Here is a 16086-nt window from a genome sequence, read left to right on the forward strand (position 1 = left end):
GCGCACGCCCGCCCGCCGCCATCAGCGGCGCCCGCACAGATGCCACACCATAGCCATGGACGACGGACTAGCCTGAGTCGAGCCTGGTGACGTGGCGTCACCCCCTACACCGGCGGGGAGGGAGCTAGCTTGAAATGCGAGAACTGTCTAGACTAGGTGTTCAACGGCAGCATTGCTAACGCAGCTATAGGTATGCTAAACAGACGTGGTATGATAATGTTACAGCTGATATTAAGATTGTAGGAGAGCGCATATGAAAACAAGCGGGAGGCGGCTCGGGCGCAGCACGTCTTCCGGAGACGTGCGCGTCCACAGAGCTGAGTCGGCCCGTTCACAGGCCAGTAGCGGCTCGTGCACAGCCCTAGACTCCCTTGCCAGTGAACACGGTGACTATAGAACTCGCTGGCGGGAGCGCTTCGCGCTCCAACGCCAGGCGAGCCCTAAAAAGGACCAATTGCACGCATGAAAGTTAAAACAAGCGTAAGGGACAAGCGCTTGTGCTGCCATGCGCCTTGCGGGAGCGAGCAGCAGCGGTGCGAGAGACATATCTTGTCAATTAGCATGCGCGCCCCTGCTCGCTCCCGCAAGGTGGATGCCGCCACTACCACAAGTATGTGCTTAAAAATAAGCAGAACAACGGCTAAAGGCCCTCCTATGCATCGCATGCGCGCTGCTTAGGCGAGACCTCAAAAGGACTCTCTATGTACCGTTGCGGGTAGTGGGCGGTACATTGCTCTCTCAGTGTCTCTTGAACACATACTACCCTTCGTCGCTCTAGAGAGCAAAAGTGTTTTTCTGAGGACAATCAGGAACTCCTGGTTTAAACTACACCAACTCTCTCCATGTGACCATTCCCAAAGTGGTACCAGGGAAAATACCCTGGACCTCGGCTGGCATGACCCTCCTGGACCAGCACAAGTCAACTCCACCAATATAAACAAGTGGATGAATTAGGTTTTAAAGTTGTGGATTTTGCAGTGGTAAATTGCACGGAGGATGTGTTGGCCTTCAGCCGTGTTTTGCTTGATGGTGCTAGCATGTCAACCTCATAGGGATAATAAACTAAGGTGTAACATCAAGCTGAACAGGAATATTATGTAATAGGTGTGCAACGCCAATTCCCTTGCAAAGGTGGGGCTGATGGTGTTATGTCAAACAGACATTCAAGCATCTGCACAGGACTAACTTGATGAAGCTTTGTTGTTATGTTTTTGGAAGTTGAGAAAGAATAGTGAATTGTGTGAGAAAAGCAATAATTCGCTGGAAACAGCAAACTCTCCTGTGTCATCTTGGAGATCCTACGAGGGCAACACATCTGTGGAGAGTTCAGTAGTACAGACAACTTCGTGGAAAATGTCCGTCTTGTTGATGAGACACCTTCCAACTTGAGTCTGGGCAAACACTGGAGCCATCACCAGGCAGTTTGAGATCCGAGATATCACTGTGAAGCAAGGTGACCAGATTTTATTTTTTTAAGTCAAGGCCAGAACTAGAACAGCCTAGAAATAGGCATGGTAGGACGGGGGGGGAGACACACAGTGAGTGAAGATCAGATAACTCTTCCCATACATCTAGTCCTGTGATCACCTTTGTGTAACTTGAAACTTAAAAAGGTTAACAGTGTTAGGAGGGCCTGGAATTCCATGCCACTCCCGTCAATTCAATTACCTAAGATCGCCCTGTAAATAGGCAGAACGTAATACTCAATTTCCTGGAGTAGCTTGCCGCTCCACACAAAGCTTTGTGAATCAGAACCAAGGTCTGACATCAGGTCTCTAAGTATGCCACATTTCTCTTTAATGCGGTCAGCCAGACTCAAAGTGAAAGGTCGGAATACATTAGAAGAAACATACTGCCAACCTTGAGTCACCCTAGGCCCTTGCTACCACAATCTGATCCATGGCTCCTTAACAAGGCACAATTCTAACGAAGTTAAACAGCCTACTGAATGAGCTTCCTGTGAACAACCACAGGAAGTCTAACCGTGTCTCCTTCAGATTAACAACCCCACCCACCATCCAAACTCACCTCTTCTGCACTCTGTATGCACACTCCACCAGGAACACTGAGCAGCTGGCAGATACAGTGCACAGAGATGCGATACAGACTTTCATGCATTTGTTTATTCAAAACAGACCCCGAGATACTACAAGGTGTGCGAGTAAGTTGTTCACTTTTGGTAACATGTTCTCATTTGTTCCAATCCACACATCCAGGCTGGCAGATACTAACGCGCAACAATGTTTCCATCATAGTTATAGCGTCATCATGGAGTATATAATCATAGAGTATGTAGAGGAACTACATTAAAACAAACACCCACACATCTTGTTCCAAAACTGCTGTCTGTATTAGGTTTGAGCCTGCCAGAGCATGCCCTCGCTCGCTTGAGATACTGTTGTTCTAAATATTGCAAGTGACATTGTTTGTTTCATATGTGTAAATTCTGAAGAGGCTTTAATACATTATTGTGCAGTACACCCCAAACCAATGCGTCCCCGCTCAACTCTGAACTAATCAACCCCACCTCACCTCAACCTATACCAATCCACACCACTCAATTCAATCCAAACCACCCCAATCATTACCACTCACCCAATCCAATTCAACTACAACCCTCCCAATCAAGCCTACTCCAATCTTCCCCACTCCAATCCCAAAACTATCTGCCTACTCAAATCCACAGCACGCCAATCTGTTTCACTTCAATCCAAAACAATCTACCCACTCCAGTCTAAAAAATCCTGCCCCACTCCAGTCCAAAACCATCTGCCCTATTCCAGTCCAAAACAATTTGCCCCACTCCAAATCAAAACAATCTGTCCACTCCAATCCACCCCACTCTAAACCGCTCCACTCCAATACAATCTGCCCAATCCAGTCCATCCCACTCTAATCCAAAACAATCTGCCCCACTCCAATCCAAAACAATCTGCCCCACTCCAATCCAAAACAATCTGCCCCACTCCAATCCAAAACAATCTGCCCCACTCCAATCCAAAACAATCTGCCCCACTCCAATCCAAAACAATCTGCCCCACTCCAATCCAAAACAATCTGCCCCACTCCAATCCAAAACAATTTGCCCCACTCCAATCTGTCCCCATTCCAATCCAAAACAACCTGCCCCACTCCAATCCAAAACAACCTGCCCCACTCCAATCCAAAACAACCTGCCCCACTCCAATCCAAAACAACCTGCCCCACTCCAAAACAACCTGCCCCACTCCAAAACAACCTGCCCCACTCCAATCCTAAACAACCTGCCCCACTCCAATCCTAAACAACCTGCCCCACTCCAATCCTAAACAATCTGCCCCACTCCAATCCAAAACAATCTGCCCCACTCCAATCCAAAACAATCTGCCCCACTCCAATCCAAAACAATCTGCCCCACTCCAATCCAAAACAATCTGCCCCACTCCAATCCAAAACAATCTGCCCCACTCCAATCCAAAACAATCTGCCCCACTCCAATCCAAAACAATCTGCCCCACTCCAATCCAAAACAATCTGCCCCACTCCAATCCAAAACAATCTGCCCCACTCCAATCCAAAACAATCTGCCCCACTCCAATCCAAAACAATCTGCCCCACTCCAATCCAAAACAATCTGCCCCACTCCAATCCAAAACAATCTGCCCCACTCCAATCCAAAACAATCTGCCCCACTCCAATCCAAAACAATCTGCCCCACTCCAATCCAAAACAATCTGCCCCACTCCAATCCAAAACAATCTGCCCCACTCCAATCCAAAACAATCTGCCCCACTCCAATCCAAAACAATCTGCCCCACTCCAATCCAAAACAATCTGCCCCACTCCAATCCAAAACAATCTGCCCCACTCCAATCCAAAACAATCTGCCCTACTCCAATCCAAAACAATCTGTCCCACTTCAATCTGCCCCCTTCCAATTCAAAACAATCTGCCCCCTTCCAATTCAAAACAATCTGCCCCACTCTAAACCGATCCACTCCAATACAATCTGCCCACTCTAATTCGCCTCACTCCAATCTGCCCCACTCCAGTCCATCCCACTCTAATCCAAAACAATCTGCCCCCCTCCATTCCAAAACAATCGGCCTAACCCCAATGCTAAACAATCGGCCTAACCCCAATGCTAAACAATCAGCCCCACTCCAATGCAAAACAATCTGCCCCACTCCAATGCAAAACAATCTGCCCCACTCCAATGCAAAACAATCTGCCCCACTCCAATGCAAAACAATCTGCCCCACTCCAATGCAAAACAATCTGCCCCACTCCAATGCAAAACAATCTGCCCCACTCCAATGCACAACAATCTGCCCCACTCCAATGCACAACAATCTGCCCCACTCCAATGCACAACAATCTGCCCCACTCCAATGCACAACAATCTGCCCCACTCCAATGCACAACAATCTGCCCCACTCCAATGCACAACAATCTGCCCCACTCCAATGCACAACAATCTGCCCCACTCCAATGCACAACAATCTGCTCCACTCCAATGCAAAACAATCTGCTCCACTCCAATGCAAAACAATCTGCTCCACTTCAATGCAAAACAATCTGCTCTACTCCAATGCAAAACAGCCCGCCACACTCCAATGCAAAACAGCCCGCCACACTCCAATGCAAAACAGCCCGCCACACTCCAATGCAAAACAGCCCGCCACACTCCAATGCAAAACAGCCCGCCACACTCCAATGCAAAACAGCCCGCCACACTCCAATGCAAAACAGCCCGCCACACTCCAATGCAAAACAGCCCGCCACACTCCAATGCAAAACAATCTGCTCTACTCCAATGCAAAACAGCCCGCCACACTCCAATGCAAAACAGCCCGCCACACTCCAATGCAAAACAGCCCGCCACACTCCAATGCAAAACAGCCCGCCACACTCCAATGCAAAACAGCCCGCCACACTCCAATGCAAAACAGCCCGCCATACTCCAATGCAAAACAGCCCGCCACACTCCAATGCAAAACAGCCCGCCACGGGGGGGCGTGGCTAGCAGCCGATGACGGCGGCGGCAACCTAGAGAGGCTCCCGGAGTAAGGTGGCATCCCGCAACTATCCGTCCACACATCCGTTAAAAAATTTTGCTCGGAGGAAGTGGCCCGGGACTGGTGACCAAGCGGCAACCGGAGGAGCAATTTGGGAGCAGCGACGCATCCGAAACCAACGCGGAGAAGGCGCGATTGACGGGGCCTGGTACCCTCCGGCAAGCAGCGGACTGTGGCAGCAGTGGTGCCCGGGCGGAAGTGCGGCCTCGACGGGCACCGGATACCGGAAGTGACCCGCGTGCGGAGAAAGATCGGGGAACATCCACGGAAACCCTGGGGTGCCTCGCGGACTGCCAGCGAGCTCTGATAGAGGTCGGGCTGCGGCACAACACTGCGGGAGACGGCGAGGGGGCGCAGTAGCGGACGTTGCGACACAAGAGACGGCGCCGCCATTTTGCAAGACGGCGACATCCCGGGCAGCATACCCTTCGGAGTCACACGCCAGACACCTGCATTGGTGGCACCGCGGGGGTCAGAGCGGACGATTGTAGGGCGTGGGGGCCGGGCGCTTGGAGCAAACCCCACACTGCCTGCCTAGACAGAGGGCATGCGCGCCATAGACTGGGCGCAACGTACATCGCACTAGCTGGCACACGCAGTGAGTACGAGCGATACCGCAGGATACCTCGTAGGGCAGGCCAAATAGTACCCACAGAGGAGGAGCGGAATACCGTGTTTACAGACCTTACCGGATGGCCCTCACATCTGCTTGAGTGGGCACCTCCATGGGCGCAGCGGAAGGGGACCTTCACATATGCTCCTTTAGCCAGCAGACCTAGTGCTCCACAGACTTCGCTGAAGAGTGGGCTTGGTGCACTACGGCGCATATACCGCACAGAGACGTAACCGCCCCGGTAAGGGGATCCACTCGAGGGGCCCTACTTAGGACACAAGTTGGCCGCAGCTGCACCGGTCGAATCCACGAGAGCACGAGTGGTCCTGCGCACGGCACCCACCACTTCAGAGGGGGTGCGCGAGACCCGGACAACAGTACGGCGCCCGGGCTGTGGCGGGAGGACTTCTAGGTCATAGCCATGGCGGGAAGAGGGCCGAAGCACAACTCCACGCAAGCCAAGCTTGATAAATTCGCCTATGAAAAGCAGACTCCCCCTCTGTCGGAGCAACGCAAGTCTGTGGGGAAAACGACAGAGAGCGACGGAACAAAGAAAGCAACGCTGGAGGATGTGCTCAGCGCCCTGGCTCAAGTGCAGGCGACGGTGGAGCCAACAGCGACGGAAGTCACCCTTATTCGCGCAGACCTACAAAAGATGAAAGAAAGGGTGAAACAAGTCGAGGTTTTTACTAAATCCTTAGTGGAAGATGAGTCTGAGCTACAACTCCAAATGGAAAAAATGCAGGCTGACAATAAATCGCTTAGAGAGAAGCTGGACGATCAGGAAGGGCGCTCCCGGCGGAACAACGTCCGAATTCTGGGAGTGCCGGAGTCGGAAGCCACAGGAGCCATGGACCTCTACGTGGAGGACCTGATCAAAAAACAGCTTAATCCAAAAGGACTCTCTCACTTCTTCTCTGTGGAAAGGGCCCACAGAGTACCAGGAGGCCAGCCGAAGCCGGGGGCCCCACCGAGGCCAATTTTAGCAAGACTCTTCAACTATCGGGACCGGGATGCCATTTTGCAAGCAGCTAGAGTGGCGCCGGCCATCCAAATTCAGAACTCCAGGGTGTCCTTTTTCCCGGATTACACGGCGGAAGTGTCACGGAGAAGAAGAACGTTTCTTGAGGTTAAGAAGACACTGCGAGAAAAAGAACTGCCCTACTCAATGCTGTTTCCAGCCCGACTTCGGGTAGTCGCTGACAAAAACGTCTGGTTCTTCGACACCCCCGATGCCGCAAGGGACTGGCTCGAGGGGTGGCGCACAGCAGGACATCCACGCAGGACGCACAGAACGAACCACGGACACCGGGACGGCAGCCGGACCGGATCGCAGACATCGGGCGGAGGGGGCGCAGGAAGGTCACCGATACTGGAACTACCTGCAACCGACGGAGGAGAATAAACCGGACCACCCGGGGCGATGATGCACGCTGACATTCCCTAATTGTACTATCTGCATAGCAGTCGCGGTTGGCCGCTGGACTGGGTTGCCCGGAAGAGCGCAGGGATGCCGCCTGCCTGGGGAGACGCTCTCCCCCGACACGCAAGTACTCTGGTTTTGGGAAGGGTCAAGCGCTCTGCTCAGTTGGGGAGGCGGGCAGTTGAAGGTCCGTTAAGCAGGGAGGCAGGGAGGGGGGGAAGAGGGGTGAGGGTGTTTAGTAGTTGTTAGAAATCCACAAGTAAGGTCTGGACATAATGCTTCACCGTTGAGTTGCTTGAGAGACAGGAGGACCCCGGGTACCTGGGCCGAAAGGAGCGACAGGCACGCACTCAAAAACCTGATAATACCACACACTGGGTCACCATGTGCGAATGGCTATTTACACTGTTTGACTGGCGGAGAAGGGCGGACACTTATACATTTCACCTCAAGATGATCAATGGCCGATTGCACAGCACGTAGCGTAGAGGGTTAGGAGCCGAGGAAGCGGGGCGCGCCACTCCGCATGCTGACTTGGAACGTAAGAGGGCTGGGAGATAAGGTAAAGCGTGGCCTGGTGCTTACTGCATTGAAAAGACAAGGGCCAACCTTAGCACTCCTCCAGGAGACACACCTAATGGGGGGGGCAACCAAGGCCCTAGACAGGAGAGGTTATAAAATGGTAGTACATTCCGAATTCACCTCAAGGTCCAGGGGAACCGGCATTCTACTCAGGAAATCCTCACAATTCATACCAATAGGCACAAAGGTTGACGGACAGAGATGTTTTGCAGCACTGCAGGGACAGTGGGAGGGGCGACTCATTAATGTGGTTTCAGTATACATCCCCCCGGCGCTCCACTCAGTCATGTTGCCGGCACTAGGTGATTTTCTTTTAACAATACCAGAGGGAGATGTTAAAATGGGGGGAGACTTCAACGCCACAATAGACACCCTACTGGACAAATTCCCAGTGGTGACCCCGATGGGAGGTCCCTCCCGCTTTCAACGATTCCTAACCGCTATGGGTCTGGTGGATGTGTAGCGGCATGCGCACCCTCAAGAAAAGCAGTACACCTTCTATTCCACTGTACACAACAGTTTATCGAGGATTGACTATTTCCTGGCATTGGGGGATGGCATGCAACACGTAGACACCGTAGACATCCACCCTAGAGGCATATCGGACCATTCACCGGTCTCCCTGACGATTTCCACCCAAGAAAAGTCACATAGACAAATTTATCCCATACAGGCTGCATTTCTTAAGGTACCCAAGGTCAGGAAGGCACTCAAGACGACGACGGCGCACTACTTTGCGGAGAATGCCAAGTCGGTGCCCTCCGCAGCGACTTTGTGGGAGGCATACAAGACAGTGCTTGGGGGCCAGGCCATAGTTTCGATCACGGGGCACAAAAGAGAAAAAGCGGCTGACCTAGCTAGTCTGGAACTGGCGCTGGGGGAAGCAACGGTAGCGCACGAAACACACCCTGGGCCTGACACTTCCCATGCCCTACACATCTAACAACAACTGTACACGGAACATTTACGTCATCAGGTGAGGGGACAACTTACTGACACGCAACACAGAATTTACGATGTAGGAGACAAGGCAGGTAAGATGCTGGCCTGGCTAGATAAAAAGGGAGGGAGCTCCAGAGGTATCCAAAGAGTAAAAGACAGATTAGGGATGGTTCACACAAGCCCCGAATTAATAGTGGAGACTCTTGCAGATTACTTCGAGGAGGTGTATACACCAGAAAGGGAAGTATCTGCTGACGCGGCCAGGGCGGCACTGGACTCTATCCAAACACAAACATTACAGCTGGAGAGGTCGGCGGGATTGGAAGCCGATATAACTACGGAAGAAATACAGGGGCAATACGAGCGTTAAAGCCCGGAAAAGCGCTTGGGCCGAACGGCATCCTGATAGGATGGTACCAAGCCACGTCGGAGAGACTGAGCGAATACTTACTTGCTATGTATACGGACTGCTTGGGGATGGGCGAACTTCCCCATGACCAAAGAGTGGCGACTATCGTCGCAGTCCCTAAACCGGGGAAGCCACCAGAGGAGTGCACTTCCTACCGCCCTATCTCTCTGCTTAACGCAGAAGTTAAAATATTGGCCAAACTACTGGCTACCCGGATGATGGCACACCTGCCTGACCTTATACATCCCGATCAATCCGGGTTCATGCCGCATAGAAACACGGCAATGAATTTACGCAGAGTGCACGGCGTGCTGGCAAGAGCGGAATCGATCCCCGAACCGGCGGTCATACTGGCGCTCGATGCGAAGATGGCTTTCGATTTGGTGGAATGGAATTACCTCTTCGAGGTCCTGACACGTATGGGTTTCGGACCCAGGTTCATAGCATGGGTCACGCTGCTCTATGCCAAGCCAATGGCACATGTGGTAGTAAATGGCCACATTTCGCGAACATTCCCGTTGAAGCGAGGCACCCGACAAGGCTGCCCTCTATCGCCGTTGCTCTTCGCAATCGCCTTGGAACCGTTAGCGAACGTGATACGGTCTACCCCATTGCTGAAGGGAATATCATGGGCAGATGGGTGGGAAGACCGCCTCTCACTATATGCGGACGATATGCTGGTGTACCTGACAGATCCGGAGTGTAGTGTTCCAGCTCTATTGGCCCTTTGTGATGACCTTGGGAAAGTCTCGGGTTACACATTGAATTGGACTAAATTGGAACTGTTCGTCTTGAGGGGCCCAATTCCGGCGTTGAACGCAGACTGCCCCTTGAAGGTAGCCGGCTCCTCCTTTAAATATTTGGGAGTCCATGTCACAATGGATCAGTTAGAATTTGCCCGGAAGAATTTGACGCCACCCTTGGAGCGGCTTAAACAGGACCTTACGTATTGGGCAGGGCTGCCTCTGACAATGCTGGGTAAAGCAGCCCTCTATAAGATGATGTCACTGCCCCGTTTCTTATACATTCTAGAAAATACTCCGTACCTGGTGGGACCAGGATACTTCAGGAAAGTATTGGCGTTGGTGGCTGGTCTTCTATGGAGTAAACGTCCGTCACGCATAGCACAGGTCGAAATGCATAGGGGTTGGTATGACGGAGGGATCGCATTGCCTAATTTGAAACTGTATTACTGGGCGGCGCAGTTGAAGCCCGTAAATCAGTGGCTACATGCTCCCCAGAACGACCCGCCATTCCAAGCAGACAGGGCGCAGTTAGGCACCGATACTTTAATAGCCCCTCTATACGACCAACGAAAAGTACGCAAACTGGTGGGCCCCACGAAACTTACCGCAACGCTGTGGCACACGGCGCAGACAGCCCTGGGCTGGAAAGGAAGGATGACCAAACTCACCTCGCTGTGGGACTCTCGGGCACTGGGAGGACTGCAAAATAGCAAGGGTTTCTCACACTGGGATACCATAGGGATATCTACGGTGGGAGACTTATGGGAAAGAGGCACGGTGGTCCCCTTTGAGCAGCTGAGGGAGCAATACAAACTGGGGACTCGAGAATTGTTCCGGTATGTCCAGATTAGGCACGCACTGCTTACGGCCATCCCCCCCCCCCGAGACGGAGGTCCCAGAGGCTTCTCCACTTGAGGATCGCCTCCTTACGGACTTCATGCCAGAACGGGCGACGTCCCTCGTCTACCGCAAGTTACTTAATAACTTGCCTGACCCCACACACACACTGAAGGCCAAATGGGAAGGAGACGTGGAAGCTATGGACGAGAATGAATGGAATGCGGCACTGGCGTCAAAGGAGATCGGCATCTCTGTTAAATTCCGACTGGTACAATTGAAAATTCTCCACAGGGTGTACTATACTAGAACGACGCTACACCTCATACACCGTGCTCAGCACCCGTACTGCCTCCGTGGATGTGGTGAAGAGGGCACGTTCTTCCACACGATATGGGATTGCCAAAGCATTCACGAACACTGGAGGCGAATAATGCGCACGATATCGCAGACGGTGGGGACCTCATTGGTCCCGGAGCCACGAAAATGTTTACTAAATGTATGGGGACCCAACGATTTGTCCAGACACGGACAGCAATGGGCTACCCTAGGCATGATAATCGCGAAACGTGATATAGCGCAAAAATGGGGAGCGGCAGAAGTGTCAACAAAAACGCAATGGTGTAATAATATGGACAGGGTGATGATTACAGAAAGGGCAGTGTGTGCAAGCCGGGCTTGTCCAAGGAAATGGAACAAGATATGGGCCCCATGGAATGTATACAGGGGGGAGATCTGCGAACTCTTGCCGGAGGACGACACACTAACATCAGATGACGACGAGGAAGATGACTGAGAGAACCTAGACATGGGAGCGGGGAGTGAGGGGCCACGGGCAGGGAGGGTGGGATTGAGAATCGGCGGGCAGGAAGTGGTTGAGACAGACAGTGCTCTGCCCCAATAGGCCCAGGCACACCTGACCGCACGCAGACATGCACATCGCGGCCTCGGCCGTTTATAGGAATACTGGCACCGCAAGCCTCAACGGGTGCACTACCAGACACAGTTGGTGTTAGCTAATTAGTTCACTGACGACCTAAATGTGGTTTTCTTCACTGTTATGTTGTTTAATGTTATAAAAACAAAAACCGAACTGAACTAGATCGGCATGCTGCTGCGACTTCTACACCTTCACTACGTTACACCTTAAACAACCACCAAACTTAGCTGCCGATAGGTGACACTCTCCTGTTGATTTATACCTGCTTTAATACAGATGCGGCCGGCCCCCAGAGTTGTAGGCCTTTAGCTGTGTAAAATGTGAAAGTGCAATAAAGGTTTTTGAAAAAGAAAAAAAAAAAAAAAAACAGCCCGCCACACTCCAATGCAAAACAGCCCGCCACTCTCCAATGCAAAACAGCCCGCCACACTCCAATGCAATACAGCCCGCCACACTCCAATGCAATACAGCCCGCCACACTCCAATGCAAAACAGCCCGCCACACTCCAATGCAAAACAGCCCGCCACACTCCAATGCAAAACAGCCCGCCACACTCCAATGCAAAACAGCCCGCCACACTCCAATGCAAAACAGCCCGCCACACTCCAATGCAAAACAGCCCGCCACACTCCAATGCAAAACAGCCCGCCACACTCCAATGCAAAACAGCCCGCCACACTCCAATGCAAAACAGCCCGCCACACTCCAATGCAAAACAGCCCGCCACACTCCCATCCAAAACAATCTGCCCGCTCTCATGGAAAATAATCTGCCCCACTCCAATGCAAAACAATCTGCCTACTCCAATCTATCCCACTCCAATCTGCCCCTCTCTAAACCGCTCCACTCCAATACAATCGGCCCACTCCAATCGGTTTCACTCCAATCCATCCCACTATGGTCTATCTCACTCTTATCCAAAACAATTGGCCCCACTCCCATCCAAAACAAACAGCTCCACTCAAATTCAATCCACCCACTCATCACAATTCTCCTCACTCCAATCCTACACAATCCACTACACCACAATCCAAGCCAACCCACACAAATTCACTCCACCCCAATCCAATCAAACCCCGCCAATCCAATCCACCCCACTCTTTCCCCAAACCACCCCACTTTAATCCACCACAATCCACCCCACTCCAATCCAAAACAATCCACCCCACTCCAATCCAAACCAATCCTCCCCACTCCAATCCAAATATTTGCTCCACTCCAGTCCACACCACTCCAACCCAATCCACCTCACCCCAATCCAAACCACCCACTTTAATCCAATCCAAATCAATTCAATCTACCCCATTCCAAACCACCTCAATTCAATCCGTCCACCCCAATCTAGTTCACCCCAATCTAATCCCCCACGTAATCCACCCCACTCCAATCAAATCAACCTCACTCCAATATACTAAACTCCAAGCCAATCCACCCTCAATACAATCCACCCCACTCCAATCCAATGCACCACAATCCAATCCACTCCAATTCAACCCACCCCCACTCCATTTCAATCCAACCCACTCCACTACAGTCCAATCCATCCCACTCTACCCCAATTCAATACCCTCATTAAAGTTCAGTCCACCCCACTCAATCCAATCCAACCAGCCCACCACACTCTTATCCACCCCATCCCAATTCACCCCATTGCTGCCAACTCCACTCCAGTCCAATCCACCCCACTCCAATCCACCTCACCCAGTCCAGTCTAATCCACCCCACTCTACCCTAATTCACCCCACTCTATTCCAATCCAACCCACCCCAATCATATCACTCCAACACACCCCATCTAGTCCAATCCATCCCTATCTACTCCAATTCACCCCATTATCTCAATCCCCTCCAACCTACTTCATTTATTTCCAGCCTATCCTCCTCCTCCACACCCCTTCACGACACTGCCCTTCATGACACACTCTGCCACTGAACTACGGAGCTCTACTCCCATCTAAGACACTCTACTCCCCCTACTCCAATCTACAACACTCTACTCTAACAAATCCAGTCTACGACACTCTACTACCCGCATTCAACTCCAGGACACTCCACGCTACTAACTTTTAGCCATGATAAACAGCCACGCTAGTGTGCAACAAGGCAAAAAACATTGTCACAGCCAATAGCTCCTGAATAGGATACTGGATTTGCCAATGCTTGTTTATGGTGCTTCTTTTAACATCCATACAGCTTACAGATCCCACTGCCAGGGGCTGAGAAGATACAATTCCCGTTCTATAACTCAAACTTTTGGATAAACTGTTGGCATACATACTTCAAACGAGCAGAAAGTCCAAATGACATGAACGGAAGGTAAAGTTTCGAAGGGGCTAGTCCTGCAGTCTGCAAAAGCGATGTTAGTCGGCGAGATGGGTGGATGTTAAATGAAATACTTTTAAACAGAACAGCAGTTTGCAACTGTCTAAATTGAAGAGAATTACCTAAAAGGTTCTAGAACCAATATAAAAGAGAAAATACTAACTTCATCAACAAGGGATTCTATTAGAAGAGGTAAAGAATGTCAAACAGAAGGTGATCCTGGTGTGTGCTTGATGTCATGCAATATTTAACGGTGACGACATCCAACTATCGCACCACACAACTGGAGGCTGTTTCAGGAAGTGAAACTAGAACCGTGATCACTGGATTGACTTACTAATTTTAGCAAGGTTTAGAGGTGTAAAACAGCAAGAGGTATTCGAGTCTCTGACGCACAGCTTGCACAAGATCTCTGAAACAAATTAATTAGCTAAACGCACGGCCTTTAAAACATACATCAACTGTGAAAACTATGAGTAACTGAATCCATTAATTCATTCCTACACTGAGCCAGGGGAAAATGCTGCATGTCCCTCCTACTACGGTTATCTGGCGGCTTTCAGTAACTAGAAATATTATACAGCAGACCTAGATTTTCCTGTAACAAACCACTGTAATCTGGTATTTCTGCTCAATTCGCTCAATTGACATGAGGCAAAATTAGAAATCTCACAATGCACTATGTTGTTCAAATAAAGCCAAGGGTTGGAGCACTGGCTCCTGAGGACACGGTGCAACGTAAGACTTCCTGCTCCTCTCCAGCTGTTGACACACGGATTCAAGTACAGAGACGAACTCCACCTTGCTACTGGTTGCTTCTGTATATTCATTGGTGCAAGGGCGATCATCAAAACATTTATCTAAGTCATCTGCACCTTCCACTTTATTGAAGAGAGTGCATTACACAAAGCCCTCTACAGACAACACAGCAACAACATGACATGTAGTTTGGCGTCAACATCCAGGAGCCCTACCCACAAAGATCTATCTATCACATACCGCCTTTCAACAGTACACATATCGTGTAAGCCCAGCTCAGACCGAATACGCAATTAATTGCCTATTAAGGCACCCAGCAGCATTTTCTTCCATCAGATACTTAACACCCGCGTACCTGACTTGTCAGGCAATGGGCAGCAGTACATACTTTAGGAAAAATAAAACAAATTCCGTAATGCTGTGCTCCTTCACCCACAACAACAAAAACTTCACAGCTCAGTAATCTGACATGCTCAAGGTGCAGTGGTACCACACTAGCAGCAGAATGTGTCCTAAACTAGTGTTAATTAGCATTAACAATCAATGACAATGCATCCAAAATCTTCTTGCAACTTAAGATGCCAACATCCTCCTTTATAGCTCTGGCCCCAATATGGAAAAGCCATGATGGTGTGCCTGCAGAGGTGTTCCATCCTTCACCATTCAAAAAGAGGCTATTTGTGAATGGACATGTGTGAATTCATAGGCTCCAACGCTGGCCAGGTCAATTCCTGAAGTCCTGAGAATGGTAACTAATCCAAGTGATACTGGATGCCGTGAAATGGCGTCTTCAGATCTGCCTACCATGATGAATGATTATTGGGTGCAAAGGCAGATATGTGCCAAGGGAGCAAATAATGGGAGTAAAGATACAGTGGTACTTAAATACCTCAAATATATACGTGCAATGGAGGCCCAGGGCTGAAAGAAGATATAAAACTCGTCACTGAGGCATTGGCATAACAAAATCAAGTACATACATCCTAAAAGCCACGCATGGAACTGAGCGACTGCAGGCCTGTGACCACCACGGGGATGGGAAGAGCTGAGAGAGTTATGGGGTGGCACAATAAGTGGTGCTGTGGAAGGCAAGAGAATGGGTGCAACTTATTCTGGTTCCATATTTGAATAGTGTTTAAACCCTCAAGTACCTAAACGGGTTGCATCGAGACCAGATGGCCCTGCTGCTCTGCAAACCACCTTACCAAACCACTGATGCACCTAAAGCTTTCAAGAGGGGTGCCTTTTCCTACAAGGGTGCCTGTGACAAGGTTTTGAACCTACATGCACAACCTTTTGACAATACCACATCAAACGGATACGGGGTCATTCCAGTTGTTTTTCGCATACATTTTTAAAATACTTTTTTTCTATTTCCCTTATGAGAAGGTGCAATGATGTATGTACTTCTTTTTTATGTAAATATAGGTTATTAAACGTTCTCTCGTGTAGCACA

General features: G+C 50.4%; 1 protein-coding gene across 5 annotated transcripts in view; it reads right to left on the reverse strand.

Annotated features, from left to right (window-relative positions):
- The window catches only part of FAM13A (family with sequence similarity 13 member A), a 906414-nt gene that overhangs the window by 326020 nt on the left and 564308 nt on the right, over positions 1–16086 (reverse strand). The gene's annotated exons all lie outside the window — the stretch shown is intronic.

Source organism: Lissotriton helveticus, chromosome 2_1, assembly GCF_964261635.1.
Source record: "Lissotriton helveticus chromosome 2_1, aLisHel1.1, whole genome shotgun sequence".
In the NCBI taxonomy this organism is placed as follows: Eukaryota; Metazoa; Chordata; class Amphibia; order Caudata; family Salamandridae; genus Lissotriton; species Lissotriton helveticus.